The sequence below is a fragment of the Lissotriton helveticus genome, chromosome 1_1 (genome assembly GCF_964261635.1).
Source record: "Lissotriton helveticus chromosome 1_1, aLisHel1.1, whole genome shotgun sequence".
NCBI lineage: Eukaryota > Metazoa > Chordata > Amphibia > Caudata > Salamandridae > Lissotriton > Lissotriton helveticus.
The window spans coordinates 73769490-73783371 of NC_136057.1; the positions used below are offsets into that span (position 1 = coordinate 73769490).

The 13882-nt window shown below is 50.4% G+C and overlaps 1 long non-coding RNA gene across 2 annotated transcripts in view; it reads right to left on the reverse strand.

Annotated features, from left to right (window-relative positions):
• Positions 1-551: 551 nt before the first annotated feature.
• Positions 552-13882, reverse strand: part of LOC144829897 (uncharacterized) — a 70110-nt gene continuing 56779 nt past the window's right edge. For both annotated transcript variants that reach the window (XR_013610926.1, XR_013610952.1), the window contains exon 3: positions 552-670. This is a non-coding gene — a long non-coding RNA (uncharacterized LOC144829897). The remainder of the gene's footprint in view (positions 671-13882) is intronic.

Sequence of the window (13882 nt, forward strand, 5' to 3'; positions counted from 1 at the left end):
AAAAGAGTTAGTAGTTAGTAGTAAATTAAGCCAGGCACCTCCAAGAACAATAAGATGTGATGTATGGCACAACATTCTGATGTCCACCTTGCTGTCTTGAGTCTTCCTGATCCTTCTCTTACACTAAGAGCTGTTCTTGTTTTAACAAAACCTTGACCATATGCATCTACCCAAAGCTATAACTAGTATATGAGTGCTATGCGAGCGCCCTTTTTTTGCTGTTACTCTATGAACACCTTTGCTGAAATAAATAAGATTGTGGCTTGTTCAAAGGAACTTTTATGCAAATATCTCTGTATGGTTAAATTTGTCTTAAATATGTCTTCATAAGTTTCAACAATAGTAATAAATGAGATGCTTTTACAATCAATTAAAAATTGTATATGCACATTCTGGTATTTTCCATTTTAGTAATTGAAGTCTCTTTACATCCAGCAGAAAACAATCCTTGATTGCACACAATGTTTCAGAACAATGAAGATAATACTGTAAATCTGCAAAAGCAAAGTCCGAAACATTGAGTTCCAGTATTCAGGAAAACATAAGTGCCAACAGAGGCAGCCGAACCTGAACATAAACTGACAGATCTTTGAAGTACCGTCAAGGGCAATTCGGTGGTTCTAGGAGTCTCAGCTGTGCACCTCCGTGTCTCAAGATGAAGAAATGACCTCTAGAAAATTAAGGAAACAGTGCTCAAACGCTTCTTGTGTAAACATGTCCAATACCAGCTCTGATCATGAGGTGGTTACAACAGTACTCTGCTTCCTAAAGTGATATCAGACCACCATTCAGTGCTAGAGGTGTATTGTAAACTCTTTCAGGCCATTCCACAGCAACCGGCGAAAAGCACAGTTAAATGGAAGTGAAAAGAAATGGGGGTTCTGCTTTATTAAACACAGAGTACATTTACCAAGCCTAAAACGGCATCAGAGAAAACACACAGGGGAAAAACCCTATCATTGCAGTGAATGTGGAAGTAGTTTTATGGAATCATCCAAACTCATGAGTCATCAGCGGACACACACTGGGGAAAAACCATTCAAGTGCAATGAATGTTTGAAGAGCTTTATACATTTATCACACCTAAAACGGCATCAGAAAACACACACAGGCGAAAAACCATATCCTTGCAGTGAATGTCTGAAGAGCTTTAGTCTATTATCACACCTAAAACAGCATCAGAGAACACACACTGGAGAAAAACCATTCAAGTGCAATGAATGTGGGAAGAGCTTTACATGTTTATCACACCTAAAACGTGATCAGAGAACACACACTGGAGAAAAACCATACCATTGCAGTGAATGTGGAAGTAGTTTTAGTGATTCATCAGCATTAAGGAGACATCTGCGAACACACACAGGGGAAAAACCATTCCAGTGCAGTGAGTGTGGAAGAAGTTTTAGTAATTCATCAGCATTAAGGAAACATCTGCGAACACACACAGGTGAAAAACCATATCCTTGCAGTGAATGTCTGAAGAGTTTTAGTCTATTATTAGACCTGAAACGGCATCAGAGAACACACACTGGGGAAAAACCATACCATTGCAGTGAATGTGGAAGTAGTTTTAGTTCCTCTTCAGGCTTAATGTGTCATCAACAAACACACTCAGGGGAAAAACCATATCATTGCAGTGAATGTGGAAGTAGTTTTAGTTACTCATCAACATTAAAGGTTCATCAACGAACACACACTGGAGAAAAACCATACAATTGCAGTGAATGTGGAAGTAGTTTTACTTACTCATCAACATTAAAGGTTCATCAACGAACACACATTGGATAAAAACCATACCATTGCAGTGAATGTGGAAGTAGTTTTACTTACTCATCAACAACATTAAAGGTTCATCAACGAACACACATTGGATAAAAACCATACCATTGCAGTGAATGTGGAAGTAGTTTTAGTTCCTCTTCAGGAATAATGTATCATCAACAAACACAAACAGGGGAAAAACCATATCATTGCAGTGAATGTGGAAGTAGTTTTAGTTCCTCTTCAGGAATAATGTATATTCAACAAACACACACCGGGAAAAACCATATCATTGCAGTGAATGTCTGAAGAGTTTTTATAAATTATCGCCCCTAAAGCAGCATCAGAAAACACACACTGGGGTAAAACCATACCATTGCAGTGAATGTGGAAGTCGTTTTAGTGATTCTTCAACATTGAGGATTTATCAGCGAACAAACACTGGAGAAAAACCATACCATTGCAGTGAATGTGGGAAGAGATTTTGTAGCTTATCAAACCTAAAACTGCATCAGAAACACACACTGGGGAAAAACCAAAAAAAGGGCAATGAATGTCGGAAGACATTTTGCTACTAATCAAGCCTAAAACAGCATCAGAAAACACACACTGGGGAAAAACCATTAAAGTGCAATGAATGTGGGAATAGCTTTTTTCAATTATCAAACCTAAAACGGCATCAGGGAGCACACACTGGGGAAAAACTGTAGTATGGCCCCTAGGGTCACACTATTCTTTAACTTTAGTTAGCCTGAGTTAGCAACCATTTTAGCTGCGTGTCTTTTTATTTTTGCGCACAACTCTCTGTATCTTCTTGTGCAAGACGCCTTTGTGCCCACATGAGCTCATATTGTTATAGTTTGCTCACTGCGTACAAGGTCGAAAAACAAGCCACTGTGCTTTCTAGTTCTGGTCAGTCCGTACTATCTAGACATAACATTTGGCACTTCTTGGCACGATTGAGAAATTCTTGCATTATACTAACACACAGCAGCCTTCTCAAGACAGATGGAAGACTAGAGCCTTGCTGAGCCTATGATGTAACCTTACTCCTACATTCTAAGGCGAGGGGTGGCCCAGAATTGGCCCAGAGATCTTCTTTAATATAATATGCATAATTCTACCAGGGGAGGGTGATCTAGACATTATAGCCGTAATATCCACTGGTCATTCAGAATGATCTCTCCCTTCTTATTTTATGGTATTGTAACTTTGATCATTGTTTTTATCTGATGTATTATTCTGCTGGTGCTAGCTCATTTACTGCATTATAGAACTACGCACAGAGTTTGTTAGTTGAAAAATAAACACTTTAAACTTGACATAGACTCTGCATTATTTGGTGTGGACAAACACGGGGTGAGTAAGCAAAAGGGTGTGCATTGCTACAGCGACTCTGAGAGGTCGGGAGTTCTGTGTTCTGGGTTTGTCTAAGCATTAGGTATCTTCGGATGGTCTGGGGAGCTAATGAGACACTATAGCTAGTCAGTCTAGGAATTGTGGGTTCTTAGATGTAAGTGCAGTACAACCAATCTTGCACTAACGGCCTATTTTCTTGTGCATAGTCCTGTATGTGCAGAATCTCTATAACAAAAACCTTTCAAGTGAAGTGAATGTGGAATTAGTTTTAGTTCCTCTTCAGGATTAATGTATCATCAACAAACACACACAGGAGAAAAAACATTCCAGTGCAATGAATGTGGGAAGAGATGTTGTCGCTTATCAGTCCTACATAGACGTCAGCACACACACACACTGAAAAAAAACCATACCATTGCAGTGAATGTGAAAGTAGCTTTCGTGATTCTTCAACATTAAGGATTCATCAGCGAAGACACACAGGAGAAAAGACATATCATGGCAGTGAAAGTGCAAAAAGCTTTTGTCAATCTTCAAACCTAAAAAGAAATCAGCGAGCACTCCACCACCACCATCAATGAAAGTGTCTATTGTGTGCTATTGTTTATTTCCCTACAGCTTGGAAAACATGAAATATCAGGAACCCCATTGGGAGACTAGCACAAAGTGGACTAAAAGTAAAGAAACATTGTTGGTTTTTATTCTGGGAGAGAGTTGTAACGAAAGAAATCCAAGCACACCTGAGCATGCTACCTGTAAAATCAACACCATGAAGAATGCTCGGACTAACAAGGGTATTTTTAGCTAATTTTGAATCTTGAACAGTAAAGAATTCCAGCGTTTAACATTTTTAATTCAGAACTCTGCTTTACAGTTCTGGACCCTTATCCTGGAAAATAAATCTGTATTCAGAAGACAAGGAAAATAAATTAAATTCATTGTTGACAGAAATAATATTCTGGATTTGTGTTTACAAGCAAAAAGAATCCCTTGTTTTATATAAACCCAGCTGGTGAATTCTGCCCTCTTAGCAAATAGAGCTGCAGCTGTGTGAAAGCCCAGCCGAGTATTTCACTTCAGAAGAGTGCAGGATCAATAATGAAGGTCGTGGGATCTTTCCGTTCTGCCACTGGTGTGAATCCGACCCCGTAAACCAGCGCAATTGCCTTCGACCTTGATGGCCGGGCGGGGAGCGAGGATCCGGCTGTGATGACACACGGCTTCTCCCACTGCCAGCCCGGCGCATAGGGGGCAATCCCGTCGGACCTGGAGGGCACCCGGTGAGAGGTGGCCCTGATTGCAGCTGTTTTCGCTTTAAGCTTTCCGAGGACGGAGGTCTGTACCGGCTTCCGCAAACTGCCAGCAATTTAATGAGAACTGCGGCGCTCGGATCAACCCATCCAGAGTGCCTGCGATGTGCGGCAGCCTGAAGTGCTTTCCCATCGGCTGCCCTCGTGGGTCACAATTAGAGGCACCCATTGGTGGTTACGCCCGCTGCAACTCCACGCGACGCTGGAACCCATTGTCTGGATTATACCTCTGTGGACGCTTTCCTCCTCTTCGTGCTCAATGGGCGACCAACTGATCTTCGTGGCGGCAGACTCGGCCTCCCAGCCAACGATCCAGCATGCCTCTTCGCGCCACGTCATTCGATGCCTGATCCAGGCTCAGTGACCCCACTAGGGCTTTGGGGGCCCTGTGACTGTGTAGATGCTGACTGGGAGCCAGCCGCTGCCATTTTGATTTACGAGGAGCTGATAACAACCAAAAGTGAGCACAGATTGGACACTACAGCGGCAATATATATATATTTTTTAAACATCTTTTTATTGAAAGAAACAGTTCCATCATAAGACACATCATGGAGCAGTGAAAGTGCAGTAGTACTTACATTATAGAAAATCACATCAGTTCAGTCGTTGGCGGGTACAGCGACAGTCTACCTCCAAGCCAGTGCGTCCTCTACCCCGACCCCAACCTTCGGCCCTTCCCCTGCCCCCCGAGCCATCCTCCCTCTTGCCCTCCTCTCATCCCCTGCCCCCCACCAGATGTGCAAAAAGGTATCAGAGCCAAGGTCCATTGCCTCCCTGGAAAGGAAGTGTCATATGCATGTCATGGGCGGTGTCTAGCAAGGGAAGTTCCCACCACGCATCCTCCGGGGTGTCCAGCCACTCCCCTCTGTACCTCCTCCAGGCCTGCCAGATCTTTTCCCATTTTTTGGGACAACCCTGACTATTGTAGATGACCTTCTCCACCCTCTGGCACCAATCCATGTCCCGCTCCCATTCCTCTATCGTCGGTACCAAGTCATTTCCCCAGAGACGTGCGATATTCCTCTTTGCCACCATGCTTGCGAAGGCCAACCACACCTTATCTCCCTTGGGCCATGTTACCTCTCCCGTGACCTCTAGAATATGCCATCTAGCCTCCAGCGGCACCTCCACCCCTACCACTTCCTCCATTATGCCCTTCAGTCTAACCCAATATGGACGAATTTTAGGGCAGTCCCAAAGGATGTGAAATAATGTGCCCTCCTCCCTACACCCTCTCAAGCAAAAGTGTGATGTTGCATATCCCATTTTAAATTGCACTGTGCGTGGGGTGTAGGACCTGTGAAGGATGCGGAGCTGCACCAATCGGAATCGTGCTTGAATCGCCACTTCTCTAGGGCACTGCAGGGCCTCATTCCAATCGCCGTCCTCTAACAAGCCCAAGTCGGATTCCCACTTTTCTCGCAATGGTCCGAGTGTATCTGGAATATTGTTAATTAGCTTTTTATATGTGAGCGATATAGCCTTATCAATCATTGGGTCCAACAGCAGCCTGTCTTCAAGTGGGGCGTCTTCAGGTATCTGATCCCCCTGTGATAAATGTGAATATATAGCATGTTTGAATTGCCCCCTCTTCCAGACATCTCCCAGTAGATCTATGCCTATCAGGCTCCACTGGCGTAGGTCGCGGAGTTGTACGACTTCCCTAAGGAAGTCGCCCTTCCATTAGGGCGTCTGAGCCGTGAGCCTCCTCTCCCAACCAAGCAATTTCGTTGCCCGTTTCCATATCTCGACCACCACCGCGGTCTGGGGGGGGCAAAGGCTGACTACACCGAGCCTTAGAGTAGAGAGCCGCTAAATAAGTGTCCGCGTCTAGGGCCATACGATCCATCTGATATGCCGGTTCTTCCTGTGGGGAAAATACCCACCCGTTAACAATAATCAGCTGCTCCGCCCAATAATATAGGCGGATGTCGGGTACCGCCAGTCCCCCCTCATAGGGACCGCGCTGTAGTTTGCGATGGGCAATCTGCGAACACCCCCCGCTCCACAAAAGGGAGCGCTGCTCCGCCTCCACCGTTTTAAAAACATGGTCTGGGATCGGAAAGGGGGAGCTCTGTAACACATACAGCAAACGTGGCAGGGCCATCATTTTCAATAATACAGCTCTGCCCATGAGGGAGACCGGGAGGGTCCGCCAGTGTTGCACATCACTGTGCAGGCGGTCAAGTTGTGTCTACACATTGAGGCGGAGAAACTCCGAGTCAGACGGCGTAATCCATATCCCTAGATAGCGAAACGTCTCTCGCCAAACCAGGCCCTCGCATCCGACCACTGTAGGCGGTTGGGGTCCAATCAAAACATAGCCCAGGGATTTGCTCCAATTGACACGGTACCCGGAGTATTCCCCAAAAGTACATAACATAGCCATTAGACGTTGTATAGATTCTGCCGGTCTCTGGGTGTATAGCAGTATGTCGTCGGCATAGAGCGATATGCGTTCTTCCCATCCGCCCCTCATTTCTATCCCCCACACCCCAGGGTCCGTCCTCACCCAGTGCGCCAGCGGCTCTAATGCCAAGGCAAAGAGGGTCGGGGACAGCGGGCAGCCTTGTCTCGTGCCGCGCCCCAATCGGAACTCACGTGACATGGCCCCATTAACTCGGACCTGCGCCAGCAGCCCCATGTACAACAGTTTCACCCAGGAGCAGAAGTTGTCCCCAAAACCCAGTTTCTCCAGTACGGCATAGATGTAGCGCCATTCGATACTGTCAAAGGCTATATGGGCTTCCAGGGAGAGCAAAGACGCTGAAACCACCCTGAGTGCGGCAGCTGTCTGTAGAACCCTGAATAAGCGGCGCAGATTAAGTCTCGTGCTCCGGTGAGGCATAAAGCCCGACTGGTCCGGGTGGACCAGTGATTGGATCACCGCTCCCAGGCGTGTAGCAAGGATCTTCCCCAGGACCTTTGTCTCATAGTTAAGGAGGGAGATAGGCCTGTACGAGCTACATTCGCCCTGTGGCTTCCCAGCTTTATGGATCACCACGATCGTGGCCAATCACAGGTCTCTCGGAAGTTGCCCCGCTTCCCGCGCCTCAAGGAACATATTGCACATATGCGGTGCGGTGTGACTAGCCACACAACCGAATGCTTCCCATGGAAACCCATTGGGCCCGGTGCTTTCCCTGTCTGCATGTCCCCCATGGCTTCCTCCACTTCCTTGACCGTAATGTCAGCCTCCAGCACATCCCTATCTGCCGACTCTAGCACCGGGAGCTGCAGGGGGGCCAGGAAGTCACGACATTCCTGGTCATCTCTAGACGTATGCGACCGGTAGACTCACTCATAATATCGCGCAAAGTCCTCTGCTATGGCCCCGCTCGTGGTACTCACTGACCCATCTGGGTGCTCTATTCTCGGTACCCAACTGCGGGCCCGATCTCTCTTCTCCAACCAGGCGATCATTTTGTTCGCCTTATCATCAAGGTCATAGACTCTACGCTGAATGGCCAGTGCATGCGCCCGTGCTTGTTTCGTCTGGACATCTCTTATTTCTTTGCTGAGAAGGCGCGCTTTATGCAGTCGAACCCGGTCCTGTTCTGGGATAAGCCCCGTCTCACTGTCCAGAGCTAGAAGCTCTGACTCCAATCGCTCCACCTGTGCATGCTTATCCTTACGCCTCCGCCCTACCTCCGCTTGTACAAAATCCCTGGCCACCGTTTTATACGCCTCCCACACTATCCCGGGGGAATCCACTGAATCTACGTTATCATCGAAGTATTGACCCACTCTCTCCCTGAATCGCTCCTGAAAGTCCTTATCCTTAAAGAGAAAGGAGTCAAGCAGGGGTGGGATGCTCCAATCCCTGCTGGGACCTAACAACTGGACCCCCACCGGTGCGTGGTCAGAGATTCCTCTAGCCTTAAGGTGCACATCTCGAGTCATGCATCCTGTGCGTGTGAGAATGTAGTCAATCGTAGAGGAGGACCCATGGGCTGCTGAAAGATGTGTGTACTGTCTCAGGTGCGGGTTGTGTGCCCTCCATAAATCGGTTAAGCCCATTGCTTGCGTAAAGTCCCTGAGGTGGTGTACCCCCCTACCCAGTGAGGGCGACGATCTATCCAAATCTCTGGCCATCACATCATTCATGTCCCCGCCCAGCACTAACGTCCCCTGAGGCAATTCCAGCAACAACTTCCCCACATCCGGAAGGGTGGAAGCGTGTAGCTTCGGAGGTATGTATAGCGAGCAGAAATTCAAAGGGCGACCCTCCCACTGTGCAGATAGCACCGCATAGCGACCCAGGGGATCAGACCAGCTTCGTCCCAGAACCAATGGCAGTGAATTTTTAATAAGTATACCCACACCCCGTGAGCCTGTCGTAAAGCCAGAGTGTGCGCGTAGGGTGTACCCAAATCTATCCAGTGCCCTACAGTGATTCCCTAGCAGATGTGTCTCCTGTAGGAGGACGACATCTGGAGCATGCCTACGAAGGTATTGCAAAACGGCCGTCCGCTTGATTTTATTCTGCAGGCCATTCACATTCCAGGATAAGATGTCTATGTGTTGCGTCTTAGGTGAGTGTGAGCCTGCCATTTCCTCCGCCTTAAGCTTAAAGGGGAAGAGCCGTCCCCTCCCTCCACCCCCCTCCCATCCGCCCCGTGAGTGTGTCGATGGAATCAGAACAATGATGCAATACAGAAACCAAGAATAAATAACAGAACTGAACCCCCCGTTCCACCCTTCAACAGCCCCCGACCCTGCTACACTGCCACTCCGGCCAACCGCGCCAGACATCCCCAATAAGCAGAGCGCCTGTAGCCCTTGAAAACGATAACCTTAAGGGTAAGTGGTGCAGCCAAGTCCAACCTCCGGGGCTCTCCCCCTGACCCCCCGTACAATACAATAAGAAGTTCAACGAACGTCACATTCAAAACCAAAGGCCCAAAATGGGTAATCAACCCCACCTCAACATAAACAGTGCCCTCCCGCCAAGGCGGGAAAGAGCAGCAATCGCAGATGTACTGGTCCATTCGGAACCTATCTCTACAAGACCCTTGCTCAGATCAATGCCTCCCCCCCTAGTCAGTATATCAGCAAGAGGAGCATTCACAGTCTCAACAAACATTACAGTGTCTTCATACATTACATGTCCGTAAGATCCTGCCAGTCCGAGTTGACATAGTCCACCCCCTCACTCCAGATCCAGTGAAGCCGAGAGGCTGCGGGCCCTTCTCTGCACCTGTTGGACTCTCCCGGTGCCGCCGCACCCCCCCCGACAACTCCACAGATGAGGCCAGAGACTGGGGGGCACGCTCCTCCAGCTACCCTCACGGTCCGGGCCCCTCCGCCGCTGTCTGCGCTCCTCCAGCCAGGTATGTGCCTCCTCCGGGGTGGTGAAGAAGAAGGATTTTCCCTCCGCCAAAAACTTGCGCCGCGCCGGGAAGAACATCATGTTAGCGGAGGTCACACTCCCGAAGTTTCCTCTTGACTGCGTCAAACGATCTGCGCTCCTGCTGGACCTTGAGCGTAAAGTCAGGGAAAAAGCGTATCGTGGCGTCTTCCACACGCAAGTCTCCATGCTGTCGTGCCGCCTGCAGGATTGCATCCCGGTCGCGATAGTTGAGTACCCACGCGATAATGGTTCTCGGCGGGACCCCCGTGCACTGCGGTGGGACTGGCGCCCTGTGCGCTCGCTCTATAACGAAAAACTTAGACAGTCTCTTGGGTTTCAGGGTGTTCAAGATGAGGTCTTCCAGGAACAGTTCCACACTGGCCCCTTCCATTTTTTCTGGCACGCCTACCACCCTGAGGTTGTTCCTTCGGGCCCTACCCTCCTGATCCTCCAGCCGTGCCGCCATCTGCCTTTGCTGTTGCGTGAGCTGTTGGACCTGCTGTTGCAGCGACTTGGTGGCCCCCTGTAAGTCTGTAATGGCAGCAGCGTTTTGTGCAGCCTTCTTAGATGTTTTGTTCAAATCGGCCCGCTGTAGCGTCAACTCAATGGACATTTTGTCTATTTTAGACTCCAATGTGGTGCCCAGGGATTGAATTGCCTGCATAATGGAGGAGAGAGACGGTTCACGGGGCTCTTCAGATGGCCCGGGGTGGGGCAGATCATCACCGCCCGGGCCCGCCATGTAGTTATCCATAGTGTTGGATTGAGTCGCCGTGGTCTCCTTGCTCCGCATAAGATGTCGGGCGGCCACTCCCAGGCCCTCCACAAGGTTGTCACTAAGAGGAGCCGAAGCAGCTCTTGTGCTCCAATCACCAACTTCCAGTCTCTGAGGTATGTAGGGGCCCTCTCACCCGTGGATTAGGCCCTGCCGCCGGGAAGCCAGAATATTGAAACGTGCAGTCTATTTGATGCAGTGGGCCTCAGTTAAGGAGTCCAGTTGTGGGACGGGCCCCCTCCGGCAGCCAAGCAGGGTAGTATGCCCCCTATTTCTGCGTGGCCAGCCTCATGTACAGGGATTCTGCCCTCAGGTGTCCAGCGTCGTGACCGATCCCCACCGTCGTAGCGAGCCCCGTCTGCCAGGTCACACAGTGTCAATGGAGGCCGCCGCCACCTGTGTCCCTCTAGGCCTCCGTCCTGCTCTCCACTGGGGCCTATCAGCAGGGCCCGGCGCACGTGCAGATGCAGGCCGCTTCTGGCCCAAGTTTAAAGTGCCCAGCCTATCCTAGGGCCTCGTAGCTGGTGCCGCGGTGCAAGGCCGTAAATCTCCTCGCTCCTCCGGAGGGGGGCCCCGCTTTGAGCCCCAGGCAGTCCCCCGGCGTATGGAAGCCTCCCAGCAATGTTCCCGGTCCCCGCGCCACTTTCAGCATCACTCACTGTAGTGGCTCACGGAGCGGCCTCGGGAGGGGGCCGTCTCGGGTCCTCTAGGGGCTCCGCTGGGAGGTATTGGCCGTAAAGTCCGCCACCTGGCCGCCGCATGTGCCCACGATGTCGCTGGTAGTCCGGTCCGGCCGCCGGGGACCCAGGCAGGGCGTCCCCCGGTCCACCACCTGTCGCTGACCAGTCACCGCCTTGGTGCAGGGCCGGGAGGAAAGGGTCGCTCCGGGCTACGATCCAGGGCTCCTCAGTGCCAAGCGCCGCCCTCAGTCGCCGTCCTGCGTCCCCGCCCCGGCCCTTTCGTCACTCGAGGCCAGTGCTCCAACGCTGGGCCTCTACAGCAAAGGCCGCGGCTGGCCCCCAGACGCCGACTCCCGTATCTCCGTCACCCGGGATCGGATTCGCACCGAGGAGGCAACAACAGGCGTCGGAGGAAGGGGCCTCCTCAATTCCGGCGCCCGACGTCGTATGTCGGGCGGATCAGTGGCGGATTTCAGGGGTCGACTGGATCACCACCGGAACGCCGCAAAACTATGCGGCCATCTTGGTCGCCGCCAAGCCACGCCCCCTACAGCGGCAATATTTGACTCCTGCCCCGAGGGTCCTGACTCCCCCTGCCTTGCTTTGGTCCTCCAGCCGGGGCCCCTATGCTGCTGAATCAGCCTCTGTCTGCAGTCCCACAGATCCTAGTCTTGCTGTTCCCCTGGTCTGGTAGTCTCCTGCCGGAGGCAGAGAGCGAGACGCAATGGCCACTGCAAGGGGCCCCAGGCAATCCTCATTGCAAAAACTGTCCAAATTTGCCCATTCCACATCAGATGAAGCAGAGGGGAAGCAGGCTGGTGCGGAGGCGATGCAGCAAACTGAAGACGGAGCTCCGACATTGTGGATATCATGGAGGCTATAAGGGGAGTCCGCACAGCACTGGAACATAAGATTGACACTGTTTCCATCGACGTCAACCTCATACGCACCGATCTGAGAAACATGGCGGAGAGAGTCAAGCCAAATAAAGACTCTGTCGCAACACTTAAACACTCCACGACGCAGCTGGAGACGACAGTTAAGCAACTTCGGACCCAGACATCGGACCTTGAGGCTCGGCTAGAAGATTATGAAGGGCACGCGAGAAGAAACAACATGCGCATCCTGAGAGTTCCCAAACGGGCGGAGGGACAGGCCACAGACCTATTCGTTGAAGACCCGATTCAAAACCATCTGCAGCCTCACTCCCTCTACAACTACTTCTCTGTCGAGCGTGCCCACAGGGTGCCTGGAGGCTCTCCGAAGCCTGGTGCTCCGCTGCGTCTCATCATGGCACGGCTCTTCAACTTTCGTGACCGGGACGTTATTCTTCAAGCTGCAAGAGTTGGACCGCCTCTCAAATTTGAGAACTCAAGCATAACCTTTTTTCCAGACTTTACCTATAAGGTGCAACAGAAATGCAGCTCCTTCCTAGAAGTGAAATGCGCACTCAGGGGCCACAATTTGAAGTATGCCATGCTTTTCCCAGCAAAACTGTGTGTGCAATTGGACGATAAGTCGTTGTTTTTCCTGTCCCCGGAGGATGCCTGGGATTGGCTGGAGAGGTAGCGTTCCTCTGAGGGACAGGGTCGCCCATCCCCAGATCAACCTCATAGATTCGACCGTCTGGCAAAGGTTGACTGAGAGAACCGGATTCAGGTGTCATTGGATGTTGCTACGAACTCGGGTTCTGCCCCTATGTTAATGTTCAGTTGAGCCACCGACAATAGGGTGGCCTCTGGACAGGGTTCCTGGTTCAGTGGGAGGGAGGTGTTACTTGCTTCGAAATGTTGTCTATCATCTTGTGCCCCGACCGAACGCCTTAGGATTCTGTTAAGGGTTTCTTTGGGACTAGATTTTGGAGAAGGGGGTGGAGAGATATTCCGCTCAGGGCGGTCGGAGATACATAAATCAAACTTGGGGCTACGAGGCCCTTCAGGATTCATCATGGGCAAATGTAACTGTTCTTTAGGGGGGGACGGTCGTACACTGGGGTAGTTTGGTTGTGTAGCATTTCCCTCTACATGGTTCTAGTTATGGTTACAGAAGCGCTCTGCAAATTGGGGTAGTGGGCAGTTCTGAGTCCACGTTGCACGGTGGCAGGGTGGGGGGGTTGCAGGGTGTTTTCCAGGGTATTTGTTTAATCTTTTATTGTGTTTTTTGAGCAAGTTGTCTTCAGGGGTCACATGCAAACTCAACGGGGTTACTGGCACACATGTTTTCTTACACTATGCATTTCTGCTATGTTTCTGGTGCAGTTCCGCTTACGTTGCTACCTTTGTGGTCCTCTTGTCACCCCAGGTGGCTCTGATGAATTCCTCACGGGCGACACTGGGATCTGCTTATTCTCCTGTTATGCTGTGGGGATATGTCTCGTTATGCCGGTTAAACTTTTGTCCCTGTGGGAGGGTGGGCTCATGATCTCCGAGCCGAATGAGTGATGACCCCACCACTTATACAGCGCTTGGTTGACTCAAAATCATCTCCTGGAATGTGAATGGGTTGGGTGACCGAATTAAGAGGGGGATAGTATTACAATGAATGTGACCTCACTGTACATACCTCCCAGGCTACACTCCTCCACCCTGATGGACTTAGACCCCCACATGCTGAATTTACCTGAGGGGGACAACTTGCTGGG